A 6498-nucleotide genomic window follows, 5' to 3' on the forward strand; every position below is an offset into this window, starting at 1 on the left:
AAGATAAAGGTTTGTCAAATGGTAAATCATTCAACAAACCTGAGCCACCACTCTTGTTCATGTTGTGAGGACGGAACAAAGTCTCCTGGACATATACATGTCTATTCTTCGTGTTTTTCCTCTCTCAATTTCTTACCCATGCGTGTCAGGTTTTGGCGGTAGTCTGGTGCATGCTCTGTGTCTTTTCCCTTGCACTTGCTTTCTCTCTCTATCTCTCTCTCTCTCTCTCTGATCCAAATATAAAAATGAATGTTATATGAAAACAATAACTAGTAAGACAATACTGATGTGTGAAAACCACAAGATGGAAACATTGTAATAAGGCCTGTGGCCATAGCTGAACCCATAGTATTAAACTGTATCTACTAAAAGTAGACAGGCAGGCCCTGGCAAACAAACACATTTCCCTTTTATTCCCTCACCCAATGAGAATCGATAGGAGAACTGATAAGAATTAGATCAAAAAGCAATATTGACAATGGAATCATATTTGCAAAATTTTTATTAATTTCCACCCCTATTCGCAACGCTGAGGTTTTTTTTTTACCGTTACGGACAGTATCATCAGTGACTAGGACACTAGGTTCCAGACCACTGCAAATATTGTAAACACATTTCTGCTGCTCTGAAAGTTGGGCAGATTAGTGAGGACTGACCCCCAGCAAACCCTTGCACACTGGATGCGTTCCGAGCACCTGGAGACCTAAGATCATGCGAGAACTACAAGCTATCATGATAACAGCTGTGTATAAAGTGAGATTAAAATGTAAACAACAGATCACTTTGGCTTTCTGAGGTTGATTTTCTGTTCAACATCACACTGATTCTTTTTGTACTTTTGGTTTGTGTTCTTCTAAAACAGTTATGTTGTATCATAAAATGTTGTTTTCACCTCCATGATCATTTTTTATTCATCCATGATGTGCTGTTACCTAGGACTAGCCTCGTAAACCAGCCTCTCGCGGAAGTTCATTTCATTTCATTCCGAGGGAGAGTCTGGCCTCATCCCCATTCTAAGCGTTTGGACTGAAACCCTCAGAAGGCTGAGCCAATCAGCGTCGCCCGCTGTGATTGACACAGCACGTTGGCCAATCAGGGACCGACTGGTGCAAAGCCCCGTCGCTACACCAACTTGCTGATTGGCTGAATGGGGTTGTCTGTCAACGCTACTACCAAAGATATTAAACCGTCTTTGCTACTACTCCCGCCCAGCTCCCGCCCACCCCAAACACTTGCAGGGGGGATGAGGCCAGACTCTCCCGAGAAATGAAATGAAATGCATTTCCGCGAGAGGCTGGTTTACGAGGCTAGAGTCTGGCCTCATTGCCGCTGTAAGCATTTGGCCTGAAACCCTCAGAAGGCCGAGCCAATCAGCGTCGCCGCTGTGATTGACACAGCACGTTGGCCAATCAGGGGCCGACTGGTGCAACGCCCCGTCACTACACCAACTTGCTGATTGGCTGAATGGGGTTGTCTGTCAACGCTACTACTCCCGCCCAGCTCCCGCCCACCCCAAACACATGTATTGTCCTTGTTGGTTCACTATGTACATTTCCATTACCCCTTGAAATGCACAAAACCTAAATATCGAAATGAAAAACTGGTAATGGAAACACCTATATTTCGAAAAAAACTCACAAATATTGCTAAAAAGTTTTTACACTCTCATGAGGTGGTTTTTGAGATGTATCAATACAAACATCTATCGCAAAAGTGTAATGGAAACACTTTTTTTGCTTTTCTACACGTCACCGATGTCACCGGAGTTGTGTGTGTCCACGCTGTGTTGGTTTATGTGACTGGAGGGGACGAATGAACCACATGTTTTTTGTCATGCATTGCTGACCTGGGCATTGTTTCTCAATAAATTAGAAAAACCTTTCCTATCATTCCCCTCTTCCATGCATGGTTGAAGGAGATTGGCTCGCATCCACGCTCCAATTCCTCCTGCGCCAAAATGTCCCCTTTAGCCTAGTCCCATACAACCAGTACGGGTGTGTGGACACAACCACCTATTTGTTGTCAGCATCTCATCACCGCTGGTGTTTAAAAGGCTCCATTCTTTCTGCAGTCAGGTTAAAGCACACATCCGCCGTGTTGGTAAACAAATAATCCCTCTATATGATCGGAGGCAACCGTGCACGCTTGGGTTCGAGGTAGTGTCAGTGTGGGCCAGCAAGGGACAGAGGAGGGGGGGAATTTGTGCTTCAGCACGGTACGAAACAACTGGCCCTCGTGTGAGTGCACCCTTATTTGGGGCTGCTCCCAGCACCACACAGGCTTTGCCTATCAGCTGTTTCCCATTAATTGACGAGAATGTCTCTCACAGAAAAAAAAAAAAAAAATTAAATGGTGTTTCACCATCTCTCATCTCTCCACCTGCCGTCTCTCTCACGTGCAGTATATGGTAGACAGAGAGAGAGGAAGCATGGTTGGCTTTAAGTGGTTATCTTATGATCAATAACGCACACACATACACACAATGAAACAGATGAGCATGAGGAGCAAACTAGGGCTGACCCGATTATCATATTTTGATAATCGAAGCTTCTTACTTAACTCATTGAGTGCCAACCACGTAATTTCTCGTTTTTCGTTCCCATGCGTTGAGAGTCGTTTTTTGCTTTTTTTTTAAATTATGAAAATAGACACTTTAATACACATTATATCGTCGCTGCCCGACGTAGAAAACGTATGTCCAAAACGCTACTTTTACAGGAAATGGAAAAAACACCGTAATTTCACAGTATTTGAATGTGGTATCATCAAATTTGCTACAGTAACATTAAATGTGGTCATACACATGCGAGTGTCATGATATAATCCACATTTTACTAAAATCGTGTTTCAATGGATTTACGTGTTTATTTTTACCGCGACGGCAGAGATACGTTTTTTTCTCATCATTAATTAGAATGGCCAGATCGCGTTTCATTGACAGCTTAATGCGCTCTAATGTTTTTTTTAAATCATCCGTAGTTTCTTCACATAAAACATGTAAGCTAAATGAAATAAACAGTACACAACTACACACTGTTATGGCTATGATGGCAAATGTTACGTTGCCTGACTGCACTTCCGTCCTACCGTAGCCTACTTTTTTTTTCTCTTCACTCCTCTCAGTCTCCAGTCTCCACGTCTCCGAGTGGGGGGGGGTAAACATCGTCCTTATATTACCTGCTGCAAGCCCTTATCAAAACACTAGTTTACTGACAATAAATAACAAATTACTGACATCTTTAGCTTCAGTAAACTCCAGCAGCAGACTTCTGGTGCATTTCTCTTCTGCAGTTGAAGCTAGTAATCACGACCAGTTTAGCTCAATATTGCTACTGTACCACTGGACTAGAAGATCATAAAGCAACAAGCCTTAAAGCAACAAAATACTTAGTAAATAATTTATGTACTCTGCCAAAAAATATAATAGAAATTCCATGTGTTCAACAGACAAGGATCAGGCATGGCCCAAGTCATTTAAAGGTGCACCAAACAACAACATACCAACAATACATGCATCAAAGAATTGTATTTAATAAATAAATAAATAAATACACAGTGGTAGGGAAACCCATCACAATTAGGTATGTAGTGTGTTAATTGCAACATTGTATCTATGAAGTTGAACATACAAAACAGATTTTTTTTAAAGTTTCATTTTTAATGTTGTGCTTGTGTACTGCAGTTGTATGAATTTGTTTCTTGTTTGTGTGATGGTGCACAGCTACCACAGTTTAATTTTTTGCTGTGACTGCCTTGTGTACGGCTCAGGTTCTTTGGTGTTGTGGTCAAGCTGGAGGTTTGGGAGGTCCAAAGCCAGGTGTCATGACAGCTCTCTCTTTTCCTTACAGGTGTGAGGAGTGTGCTGGCTCACTGTGAGACCAAGAGAGGTGTGTCCAGTGTCAGAGCTACAGGAAGGACCAACAGGTTTAGATGACCCCCTGTGTGAGGGATGCCAGAGGTGGGTGAAGCCCCAGCATGTGGACTTCCATGGGGGAAAAGAGGTATGGTTGTAGTGAGATGTGTGAGGAACACCCATGTGCACCAAGTCCATGGACATGCTCCCTGAACTGTGACACAGCTTCTACAGTGGTTGAGGGTGTGTTTTAATGCCAGTACCAGCTAGACTGGTGCTTTGGCCTGGCTGTTAAGCTGTGAGATTTGTTCACTGCAGACTCAGGTTTTAAACCAGTAACCATTCTCTTCCTTTACCAGTCTGACTGTATGACTCTTGGTCAAGCTGCACTTTAGAGGCTGGGACCCTTGCAGCTTGACCAAGAGTCATACAGTCACACACATGACTGTATGGATGTGTGACTGCACGTATGTGCGTGCCATGTATGCATGTTCACGTGTGTGTTTATGCCTATGCGTGTACAAGTGTGTGAGTGCCTGTGCAGCTGTGCGTGTGTGCCTACGAAGGGAGAGAACAGTGTCCTCTCACCTGAGTGAAATCTGTGTCTGGATGTGTGACTGTATGACTCTTGGTCAAGCTGCAAGTTCAGGGCCCAGCCTCTAAAGTGCAGCCTGACCAAGAGTCATACAGTCACACACATCCAGACACAGATTTCACTCAGGTGAAGGGAGACTGTTCTCTCCCAAGTCAGACTGGTAAAGGAAGAGAATGGTTACTGGTTTAAAACCTGAGTCTGCAGTGAACAAATGTAATAGCTTGACAGCCAGGCCAGAGCACCAGTCTAGCTGGTACTGGCATTAAAACACACCCTCAACCACTGTAGAAGCTGTGTCACAGTTCAGGGAGCATGTCCATGGACTTGGTGCACATGGGTGTTCGTCACACATCTCACTACAACCATACCTCTTTTCCCCCATGGAAGTCCACATGCTGGGGCTTCACTCACCTCTGGCATCCCTCACACAGGGGGTCATCTAAACCTGTTGGTCCTTCCTGTAGCTCTGACACTGGACACACCTCTCTTGGTCTCACAGTGAGCCAGCACACTCCTCACACCTGTAAGGAAAAGAGAGAGCTGTCATGGACCTCCCAAACCTCCAGCTTGACCACAAGAACCTGACCTCGTGATCAAGTGCATCATAAAAGGCATGAAAGTCTTAAGGTAAAACTTCAGTTCAGTTTTCAGTTCTTGCAGCTGCTTGAATTTCACAGCTGTAATCTTTTGGCTGGATGAGTAGAGTGGGGCAACACTGGCACACTTCTTCCTGAGAGACGGGGATGGATAGGGTTACCAGTTGTCATTCCCAGTTGAGTGGAGTACTTTATACTCCACAGTGCCATCCACATTGTACCTAGTAGAAAAGAAAAAATAGAAGGTGGGGAAAAAAGTACAGTATGATAAAAACGACCTGACTGCTCGGAGGTGCATGACTTCTCAGCGTGTGGATTTTTGTTTGTGAGAAATGTGTGCGTGTTTTTGTTTTTCATCAGCAGATTTGTTTTCAAGTGAATTAACAAAGAGGAACACATTTAGTAAACTGAATGCAATGTTCACAATATTCAGGAATGAGCTTGCATTATCCTTTGCTTTGACTGGCAACTGAATACAGCAATGGTTTACTTTTCTCAAAACTAGATCTGTGACAGGCTTTGGTCCTAAAGTTCTACACAAACCCAATATGGAGATGTGTAAGTGTAATGTAATCTAATAATAATAGGCTACCAACCCTCATTGGCTATAGTACTCCAGGTCATCACCAGAATCATTTTCAAGCAAATCTAAGAACAATAAGGACAAAAAACACATTTAATACACTGAATGCAATGTTCCCAATATTCAGAAATTAGCTTGAATCAGTTGATTCGACTGGCAAATTTTGAAAACCTCAGTTGCTCTGTACTTCATCATCTCTTAAAAATTCTTGATTCAGAATTTTGAAATTTACCCACATACTAGATGATGGTCTATAACTCTGAAATACAGCAGAAGTTTGCTTTATCAGAACTAACTCCGAGACTGACTTTGAGCTTAACTACACAAAAACAAACATGGGGTGTTGAAAGCAAAGTGTGTAATGTGATAATCATGATAAGCCACCAACCCTCATTGGCCAGGTGTATCCTCTTCATCATGGCCAGAGTCACTATCAGATGAATCTACCCTTAGCAAAAAGTAGTATACTTGAAGTTCATTTTATTAAGTATACTTGAGTATAAGTATAAGTATAGCAAGTATACTACGGACCATGTACTTGAAGTATACTAGAAAATATACTAATTTAATACTTCTACTGGCTAAATTGGAACATTTTTTAGTTTATAAAAGTATACTTAAAGTAAACTCATCAATATACTACTAATGTACTAGGTATATACTTCTAGTCCACATTTTAGTTTATTAAAGTATACTTTGAGGTCATTTTAAGTTTACAAAAGTATACTCTCAAGTATACTAATTCAATACTTCTTTGGACTAAATTGGAAAATGTTTAAGCTTATAAAAGTATACTTAAAGTATACTCATCTATATACTACTAGTGTACTAGGTATATACTTCTACTCCACATTTTTAGTTTACTAGAGTA

The 6498-nt window shown here is 42.0% G+C and overlaps 1 long non-coding RNA gene across 1 annotated transcript in view; it reads right to left on the minus strand.

Annotated features, from left to right (window-relative positions):
• Window positions 1–5040: 5040 nt before the first annotated feature.
• LOC146975040 (uncharacterized) overlaps window positions 5041–6498 on the minus strand; it is a 2718-nt gene continuing 1260 nt past the window's right edge. The window contains exons 2-3 of the long non-coding RNA XR_015037576.1: window positions 6016–6075; window positions 5041–5265 (exon numbers count right to left, since the gene is read on the minus strand). This is a non-coding gene — a long non-coding RNA (uncharacterized LOC146975040). The remainder of the gene's footprint in view (window positions 5266–6015; window positions 6076–6498) is intronic.

The sequence above is a fragment of the Trachurus japonicus genome, chromosome 14 (genome assembly GCF_045865225.1).
Source record: "Trachurus japonicus isolate A0001 chromosome 14, Traja_1.0".
Taxonomy (NCBI): domain Eukaryota; kingdom Metazoa; phylum Chordata; class Actinopteri; order Carangiformes; family Carangidae; genus Trachurus; species Trachurus japonicus.